Source organism: Typopeltis vanoorti, chromosome 25 (genome assembly GCF_054136105.1).
Source record: "Typopeltis vanoorti isolate ZY-2024b chromosome 25, IOZ_Tvanoo_1.0, whole genome shotgun sequence".
Classification (NCBI taxonomy): Eukaryota; Metazoa; Arthropoda; class Arachnida; order Uropygi; family Thelyphonidae; genus Typopeltis; species Typopeltis vanoorti.
In genome coordinates this window covers 59,944,874-59,954,909 of record NC_143573.1, presented here as the reverse complement: position 1 = coordinate 59,954,909, position 10,036 = coordinate 59,944,874, and the positions used below count along the sequence as shown (strand labels likewise).

At 34.6% G+C, this 10,036-nt stretch overlaps 1 long non-coding RNA gene across 1 annotated transcript in view; it reads left to right on the top strand.

Moving 5' to 3' along the window:
* Positions 1–2,889: 2,889 nt before the first annotated feature.
* The window catches only part of LOC150092775 (uncharacterized), a 33,462-nt gene continuing 26,315 nt past the window's right edge, over positions 2,890–10,036 (top strand). The window contains exon 1 of the long non-coding RNA XR_016550531.1: positions 2,890–3,135. This is a non-coding gene — a long non-coding RNA (uncharacterized LOC150092775). The remainder of the gene's footprint in view (positions 3,136–10,036) is intronic.

The following is a 10,036-nucleotide window of genomic DNA, read 5'->3' as shown; positions in this document are numbered from 1 at the left end:
GAGACGCATGTTAATAAGAATCGGTTATCTTCGTCAAAGTGTCAGTTGATGAAACTCAGCCAAACATGATAATTTCCTTATTCTTACTAAATTACTTTTTACTTCCCTAATGAACAACCCATGTATTGTATTTCAGTTTTACGGTTAAAAGTACACAGAACTGAATTGTACAAGACAAGTATAAATTGAATTCAGTGCGCATTACAAGTATGTTTTAACTAGCCTTAGAACACTCTGAACAACTAAATGCCCTTTGAGGAAATGTAGAACGCCTGTATTACTGTAGAGAAGTCAATTAACATAATAGAAACAAATTTCCTCAATAGCATTTAATATTAAATATACATATATAAAAATAAATGGTGTACTTGATTCATTAAATACTTTAAAAATAAAAAATAAATAAATTTAAATTTAACTAAATCTTTGGTTTGCTTTTTTAAGAATCTTTCTTTTTATATATTTATTATTTTATAATTTGTTCGGAGTTCATGCGAAGGTCACATAAACACCCACTGCTGTCATGAATTCTACAAATGTTCTCGTTTTGTTTTCCTAGCGCCTGAAACTTTCAATGAAATGTGTGTGTGTGTGTGTATATATATATATATATATATATATATATATATATACATACACACACACACACACACACACACTAGAAAAACATATCAATTGGTCTATTTCTCTCATGGAGTCAACAGATGTAATAGCTTGATGTTGGATAGACCTTCAAGCCAACATCAAGCCTTCACCCCCCCCCTTCTGGATATCTATAGTATTAATTCAACGATGGAGAGGGAGAGAAGAAGGGATATTCAAAGGAAAACTCACTTGTGCCCTAAATGTATTGCAAAACTTATACAGCAGACCGAGCATATGTTGAGAGCTCGCTGTGTCGCATATTATTCGACATTTTAATAAACGTAATAAAAACTAACGAACAAATGAAAAAAAAAATTCATTAGACCTTTTTTTGGCAGAATAATTTAATTAGTCCTCATCTGAAAGAAATTAAGGGCGTTCATTTCCCCTACGAATACACACAGCTAACAGATTATAAGAGAGCCCTTAAAAACAAAGATCAAATACTCTGTGATTTGAGAAGACCTCAGAGACGATTTGATTCTTAAAATAGAAATTAATAATGTCTGGAAGATAATAAGATCTGGTATGAGTAAAAATACACTTGCAAAATAGGACTGTCAGAGCTGGCAACATTGGTGTCGAGTTTATCAATGTTATTTGTCGCAAAAAGTTTCTGATCGACATGCCAAATGGTGAAGAGTGGCAGTAAAGCGGGTGCTTAGCTTTTCATGTCTTCTCATAAAGGTCTTCAATTTTCGGCTATGCATCATTAACGCATGGAATCATTATATTTCTCAACAAATAGTGCAATCAGAGACAACTGGTATAAAAACAGCACTAACTAATGAATCATTTCTCCCCTCCAACAGAAACTGCTGTATAGACTCAAGCAAAAACCATATGTTGCCGGTGCACCATATGGTTTTGCTTGACATCCCCCCTGTCGTGAACGTGTTAAAACTAAGAAATATATAGTGAGTGTATTTCAGATATTATGGAATTCGGTTGAAGGGAATTAGCATTTCAACTCAACTGTTGAAATGCTCATTTGTCTTTGGTTCGCGCGATCTTTTGTTAATACCGCACCAATCATATGCAGTTCTTCGCTGCTCTACGTATCTCAAGTCTTGTAAATGACTGGTAATTTTTGCTTGAAATAATGGGAAAGAAGATGACGCCATTTGGGTAGATGACTTTGACGATGCACACAAGGAAACTGTTCTGGATGCCAAAAGTAGTGATAGCGAGTAGGAGCTTCTTGGTAAGTCACACCATTTCCTGTTTGTTTTTTTTTCTGAAAACTTTAGTTTCCGAAAATTCCCACACGTATCTCGCACCACGATTTTTTGCTTTAATTTTGGGAAAAAAAAGTGCGAGTTATATTCGAGATAATACGGTAATTTTTTTTAGCTTTCAAATTCTTAAGTATGGATCATTGGTTAAAGACTGGATTTATAAAACGCACAAGCGAGAGCAATATAGCAAATACAATTAGCTGTAAGCAACAAGAAAACGTTGATATTGCATCTGGATCAAATGAAATTGATGAGGGTGTGTTGTCTGACATCTCTAGAGAACCAAGTAGAATGAAGATGAAAAATCTTCGTAAGTATGATATGAATTACTTGAAATGTGGATTTTCATGGACGGGAAATGAAGAGGAACCTATTCCAAATTTTGTTCTATTAAAAATAAATCAAATGTTTTGTTTACATGAACATATAAATTCAAATAAAATAGACATTTTTATTTTCAATGAAATATACTTTCTTTATTTATTATTTGATAAGGGGGTACTTGGTAATAATGAAAATTTAAGAAGGGGTGCGCGGATATCTGAAGTTTGAGAAACACTGATGTACAGCAAAGCCTAGTATTTTATTATGTTTGGTATGTGTGTGTGTGTGTGTGTGTGTGTGTGTGCGCATATATATATATATATATATATATATATATATATATACATATATATATATATATATATGTGAAAATTAATATAGTTTAAATGACTATAACACCGAGAATAAAAAATAATAAGGTTTAATCGTGAGACACTACTAGTTTCGTTGAAAAAATCAACTTCTTCAGGTATCAAATACAAAGAATTATATAAGAAATGACAGAAACATTATAAAATAACAACAACAGATCTAATATAAAAAACTGTACTACAATTTAAAAAGGAATACGTGCTGAAGTTCCAATTGAAGTTAACTACGTGCGTGAGCTATCGCGAGAGCGCCAATACCAGACAGTATAAATGTGCGCATCAGATAAATTGTAGCTGAGGCTGTTATTCATATGGGTTGAAGTGAGGGATATTTCTTTAGATTCCAGTATCCTTCTCTCGAGTTCATCATAAAAAGTATGTATATTGGACGTTTGAGACCAGTCTATGAGGTGTTTATAGAGAATAGAACGTATTGTGTTCTTCAATACGTTAGTAGTCTGACCATAGTATGGTTTGCCACATTCACAAATGATCTTGTAAACTCCGGGATACTGAAGAAAGAGATGTTTTACTGTAGGTCTACTATCGATTCTCTGGTAAATTACTAAACTTTGAAGATTTCTATATTTGACTATAAAATATGAATGGATCTATAATATTCTTTATTGCTGTATCTTACATACGCCTGTCGGCTCTGTACCTTAGTATAAGACTAGAAGTTTCAATAACTTCTTTTTACCGGTGTATCATTTTGTATCAGTAGCTTTTCTACACGTCACGTAACTGTTTGCGCATGCGAAGTATGTAATTTGTTACTGAATTGTTACGTTTTACGAGTTTTGATTCTTTTCCTCTTTCAATTTTTTTAAATAAAAAAATCATGTTTATTTGTAAGCTTCCTATAATAGTACAATATGTTGAACAATCATATGTGTAACCTAAGAGCAACAGCTCATCCAGGTTACGATATGCATAAAGTTACAAAAATTTATGTAATGCATTTTCATTATATACACATATGTACATTCATATAATATACGTATTACATATTATTATAATATAATTACATAATAAAATCGCAGATAAAATAAAATTTCATCATACAGAGAAAGTTGCATAACAATTAATTAGGAACAAAATAAAACAAAGCAGTTAAATAGCATTTAAATTTTACGTTTCACACAAAAGACTGGATCTTTGAATACAAATATGCTAAAAACCAATAATTTATACAATTATTTTGAACAGAGCTTCCTCATTTCTGTGGGAAAATAAATACTCTTTGATTAGAGTTTTGTATTTGTTTGGGTTAGTTTCATTTCTTATTGTTAAAGGTAGTGTGTTGAATACTTTTGGCTCTAAATAAGTATAATGTTTGTGTATTGCTTCTTTATTTGCTTTTGGAACTAAATATTTTAGGCCCTCATGTCTACTAAGGAAAGTATCATGTTTGATATTTACGTATTCGTTGTCGTTTTTTATGAATAATAGTACCCTATCGATGTATAAATATCTAAGGGGTAGTATGTTTAGTATGGTGTATTTATTACACATTGCAGTATCCTTATATTTGTTTCTAGTTAAGATTTTAATTACTTTATTCTGAGTCGAGACTAAAGGTTTCAGAGTACTGCGATAGATTCCTCCCCAACTTGATATACCATATTGTAGTGTGCTTTGAATCCAGGCAGAATATAATATTTTTAGCATATTTAAATTTAAGAATCTGTTTAGGTAGTAAAGTCTGTTTAACATAATCCTTACTTTATTTACGACATCGGTGATATGCGGTTTCCAGCTTAAATTACTATCAATTTTTAATCCCAAGTAAGTTATTACGCTGACTTTTTCTATTTTCTCGCAGTTGCAATTTGAATTTGTCTTGCAATTCCAATCATGCAAAATTAATTGTGCAGTGAAGTTCATTTTGCCAGTTGTATTTCGCAAGTTAAAATTTACGTATTTATTTTTTGAGACATTCAAACTGAGTTTGTTTGACTGGAACCAATTTGTTACTTTCAAAAGATCTTATTTCAATAATAATGAATAAACAACATATTTTATATTAAAATTTCAGATCGTATCAGTTATAAGTTTTATTAAGCAATTAAACCTTAATTGTGCATTTAAAATTCTCTAAAGGATGGTTATCGCACTTTGTATAGCATATCAATGATTGTAAGATTGATTCCTACACTGTATTTATCTCGCCAGTATTTATTATTCGATAAAAATATCCAATTACATTTAATACAATATTCTAGGTAAATTCATTCGACGCTTCGACGCATAATCCCGTTCATACAACTGGTTATATATATATATATATATATATATAACCAGTTGTATGAAAAACAATCTCATCTCTTGTTTATCAGCAATAGTATCAACTTCATTGTCGTAATACTACCAGAACATTTACTGTGTGTAATTATGAAGGTCAACCTGAATGTCCTTGAACAGTTTCCTGTTATCGCATTGTTTTTTGTTCGGGAAAAAAAAAATAATAAAAGGAGAAAAAAAAAGTTTTTTATGGGCTCCTCCCTAGTCATAAAGTTTGTCATTATTCTATTCTTCTTTATCGGATGACCTTCTATCGTAAATATATAAAAAAATTCAATCCTAATTTGATTGAAATAATTAGCAGTGATTTAAAAAAATACAAAAACGTTTCTTCCATGTCAATTTCATGCACGCGTCTTTAATGAAGAAAAAATTATTATTTTTTTTAAATAACGATCGAAGCAACTAAAGTTGTGAAGTCAGTATGCCTAGGTGTTTATTACGTATTTTATCAGTTTGCCTGTTTTGCGGGATGAAAGATCCTCCCTCTCCGTATGAGACCGATTAACACACCTTCAGTTGAAAAGATTCTTCGCATCCAACCCAAGATTCCAACTTAATTAAACTAAGGGCATCGCCGATACCTATTTAACTAGCGATGTTCCGATTACTTCAAAGCAAATAAGGATATGAAGACAATCTTATATAAATCGTGTGTTTTTTATCCAGCTGGCATCATCATATTACGTTGAAAGAAATATCTCACCACCACCAATGTATGAAATTGCCCAACTCATCCTTTCGCACTGTGTTTATCGCAATGCTAAAAACAAACGATCTTTTGGAGTTTGTTTTTGGCAGGAGCCCATGAAGCCATGAACCCACCTTGCCTTGTAAACAAAACTCATGGTTCTGGAAGTGGTGTCGTGACATGTTCTACTGGTAGGAAACGTGTCCCCTGATATGGCTGGAAAGTTGGGTGTCCTCCAAGGAATATCTGAACATTGTTACCGATCAAGTTCATCCAGAAATGTTGACCTTTTATCCAGTTGGTGACGGTTGTTTCAAAGACAACAATGCTACTGTCCATCGCGCAAGAATTGTTTAGCAGCGAACATGGCAGCGATTTCCGCCATCTTCCCTGCCTACCGAAGAGCTCAGATCTTATACCCGTTGAGAATGTATGGGACATGTTAGAGAAACAGATCCTGGAGCAAAGTCCTCTTCCGTCAAATCGGAGCCAACTAAAGAACTGTCTGTTGAACACCTGGTATGTTGTAGAAGTAGATGCAATCCAACACCTTGTGGAATGAATGCCGAACCACATATGTGCGGTATAATGGCGAATTAAAAGAACAGAAAATAAAGCAGTAATGGTAAAGAACAGGGGGGAGAGAGACATTTGAAACAAGTTAAAAACAGGACCATATCTACAACTTGAATAGGTGGAGGAAGAAAACAGAAGTTCAAGAGGGTGTTGTAATTTGTATATAATTCGGGCTAAAGGAAGCCCAACACGGTATTAAATAAGTTTCTAATTCAGTCACCAGGGTGGGTAGTATTGAAGCACTGTTTTTTCAGTGGTTTGGCTTAGATATCTTTTTTGTCCTGACAATTATCCCTAATCCTTTTTTTTTTTCGGAAAAATAATGTTCGATGAACTTGCCTGACACCTCGGAGACTTGCCACCAATGTCATCGAATACGTCCGAGATGTCTGAAACATAATTAATTAACACGTGATATTTCAGGGTGACATGTAGAATTGACAGGCATTTAGACTTGCACGCAATGGGTACTCAAGTGTCATGGAAACATGCAGAGCATGCAGATAATCAAGGTAGATTTTAAGAAAGCTGCCGTGATTCGAATAGTTTGGTTTTAATATTAATGCTGATCACATTCATTGAATAACCTCGGGAAAAAATCACGTGATACGAAGCTTCAGTGTTATGTCTGAAGCCAATAATGAAATCTGCATCTTCATATGAACAAACTAATAAATTATGATTTTATTGTTGGTAATTTTTATTTGTAAAATGAATTGCAATAACAATTCATTGTTGCGTAAACATCCTCTGTTTGATTTAACTTGCGTAATAAATTGTAAAATACATATCTTCTTCTTACGTCATGTTCTAGTACAAACTGCCAGTCAGAAAACATATTTTTCATAACTCTATTATTCTCTACATTAATTAATACAAATGAGAACACCCTCATATTTTTCATAGTTTAAATTCACACTACTGAGTACTTTTCTTTTATCTTAACTTATTAAAAAAAAAATCTGCACAATAGAAAACTCGTTTTAAGCGTTATTAATTCTTGTAAGCGCCATATTTCTATTAACTTTGCATTAATGATTTTAAAAGAGAATATGCGTCTCTCTCTCTCCAAGAGGGTGTTGTAACAAGCATCCGCATATCTTCAGAAATGCACCTGTTTCGGAGGTTAATGTTTGTATTAATTCAAGCCGAAACACGGAAATGAATAAAAGAAGGAAGCTAAACCGGAATGGCAAATTAAAAGGACAGAAAATAAAGCAGTAATGGGGAAGACAGGGACATTTGGAACAAGGTAAAAAAAAAAAAAAAAAAGGACCATATTTACAACTTGAATAGGCGGAGGAAGGAAATAGATGTAAAAAACGGCATACTGGGATTAGACTTGGATAACGAAGGAGCAACAGTCTCTTTTTCTGTCATGTGTGCGCCTGTTTGGCTAGATGATTTATAAAATTCTCTTAGAAAACTTCTAAGGAGCGACCATCGGTAGAATTAATTTCACTAACGGAGACCGCAATGATAGGTAAGGGAAGACTTTTTATTTGCACGCCTAACTTGAGAGTTCATTGTAAGTGTTAGGTTTAAATGGATTCTCGTAAATTACGCAAAGCCCCTTGGGATGGAAGAGCATTATAATTTATGATTAGTGGATAACTTTTTTTATTTTTTTTTGTAGATGGACTGAGTCTTTGACTCTTCATCCCTTCATCTGATTGAAGTAAATCTGTGTGAATGGAGTGTTATTGAGCTAAAAAGCTCTAGTCATGGCTGGGTAACGGCAATAGCTGAGCCTCAGTTAAAACTTCATTGGCTACAGCATTGCCACCTGTTACCCTCCCTGGGTACCCATTTTAGTCGCCTCGCACGACATGTATGGGCTACAGTGGACATTTTTAAGTAAAGTCACCTCTAAAAATTAAAACGATCCCTCGGACCCCTACGAGTAGCCGAAAAACCGTCCAACTCAGCGTTGGTTCCACTCAGTGACGAACCTCCCCCCCACCACTGAGCAGAATCGCTCATATTCCAGGGAAAGACATCAACCGACAAGGCCCCTCACCAGACTCAAAATGCTCTCTCAGGGCAAACCCCCCGAAATCAAACCCCCCCCCTCACCAAGAGCAAAGTTCCGGGAGAAACCTGAGAGAGCGAAACTCTCGAAATTCTGCGTCCATTTTAGTCGCCTCTTACGACATGCATGGGTTACAGTGGGGTTATTCTTATCCCGGCCATCACACGGGGTTGGGTGGATAACAGTGTCATTTAATAGAAATATTTATATGATTTATAAAATTTAAAAGAAAATAAAAATTTGATTTGTAGTTGGATGTGTTGTTTTTAATGCATTCCACGAATACTTGAAATCTTTCTGTGAGAAAGTGGCATGATTTTATGAATAAATTTGATATTTTAATATATTTATAGGATGATTATTTAAACGTTATATAAAAAGGGAGTAATAAAATATAATAATTTTTAAATATTAAATAATTTTATAAAAATTAATATTTCATGACCTCGTGTTTTAAACCCGAGGGTCCTATTGGTTAAGTATTTTTGACTGTGGAGAGGGAAGATGTCTAAAATGAAATTATTATTATTATTTTTTTTTATAAAAACCTCCATGGAGTCAAAGACTCATGGTGGGAGGTCCACTGACACACAGTTTATCATACTGTGCCTTAAATATATTCGCTGTCTCTGCACACACCACACTCTAGGGCAAAGCATTCCAATCACTCACCACTCTCCATGCAAAAAACCTGCTCCTCACTCCCTTGCTCGCACCCTCCTTATACAGCTTCCAGGAATGACCTCTTGTTCTCCTGCTATCCTCACCCATTCTGTGCAAAACCTCCCCGACATTAATCTGGTAATAACCTCTTAACAGCTTATATGTCTCGATCATATCCCCCCCTCCTCTTTCTATCCACCAATTTCTGCAAATTGCATTTTGTCAATCTGTCTTCATACTCTACATTCCAGAGACCAGAAACCACCTTAGTCAATCGCCTCTGAACTTTTTCCAACGCAATTTCATCTTTTTGAAAACCAGGTGACCAGATCTGTGCACAGTAATCCATATGTGGCCTGATCAAAGCCTTATACAAAGGAACCATAACATCCTTACTTCTACAAGTCAATGTCCTCCGCATCATTCCCATTATCCGCTGTGTTGTCTTCACTATTTTAGTAACATGTCCCCGAAATTTTAGGTGCTTGTCTACAATCACTCCCAGATCTCTCATTTCCTCTACCTCTTCCAAGATATTTGCACCGATTGTGTACTTTACATCCCATCTCTGCTTCCCAAATTTCAAAACCTTACACTTTGAAACATTGGATTGACATCCCCACTTATTTACCCATTCAGCCAGTGTATTCAAGTCCTCTTGCAAAGCTACAGCATCCACACTACTCCTGATAGCTCTCCCCAACTTTGCATTATCTGCAAACAACTGCACATCACCATTCAGACCTCTCCAGATATCATTTACATACAAATAAAATTAAACAGTAATGGACCCAAAATAGACCCTTGAGGTACACCACTAGTAACTTTCCTCTTCTGGGATATCGCTCCTCCATAGACAACTCGCTGATACCTATCAGACAGCCAATCTCCAATCCAGCGAACCAATCTACTGTTCAGCCCCATCCGTTACAATTTAATTACCAGCTTGTCATGTGGAAATTTATCAAACGCCTTTGCAAAATCTAAATATACCACTGTATATGCAACACCCTTATCCAACGCATTTGTCACTTTATTATAAAAAAAAGTAAGCAGGTTGTTAAAGCACGATCTTCCTTTAGTAAATCCATGCTGGCCGCCAAAGAGCATTTTTCTGTTGTCAACCCAATTCTGAACTTTATTCTTACCTAACTTCTCTAATACCTTGACTACAACTCCAGACACACAGACT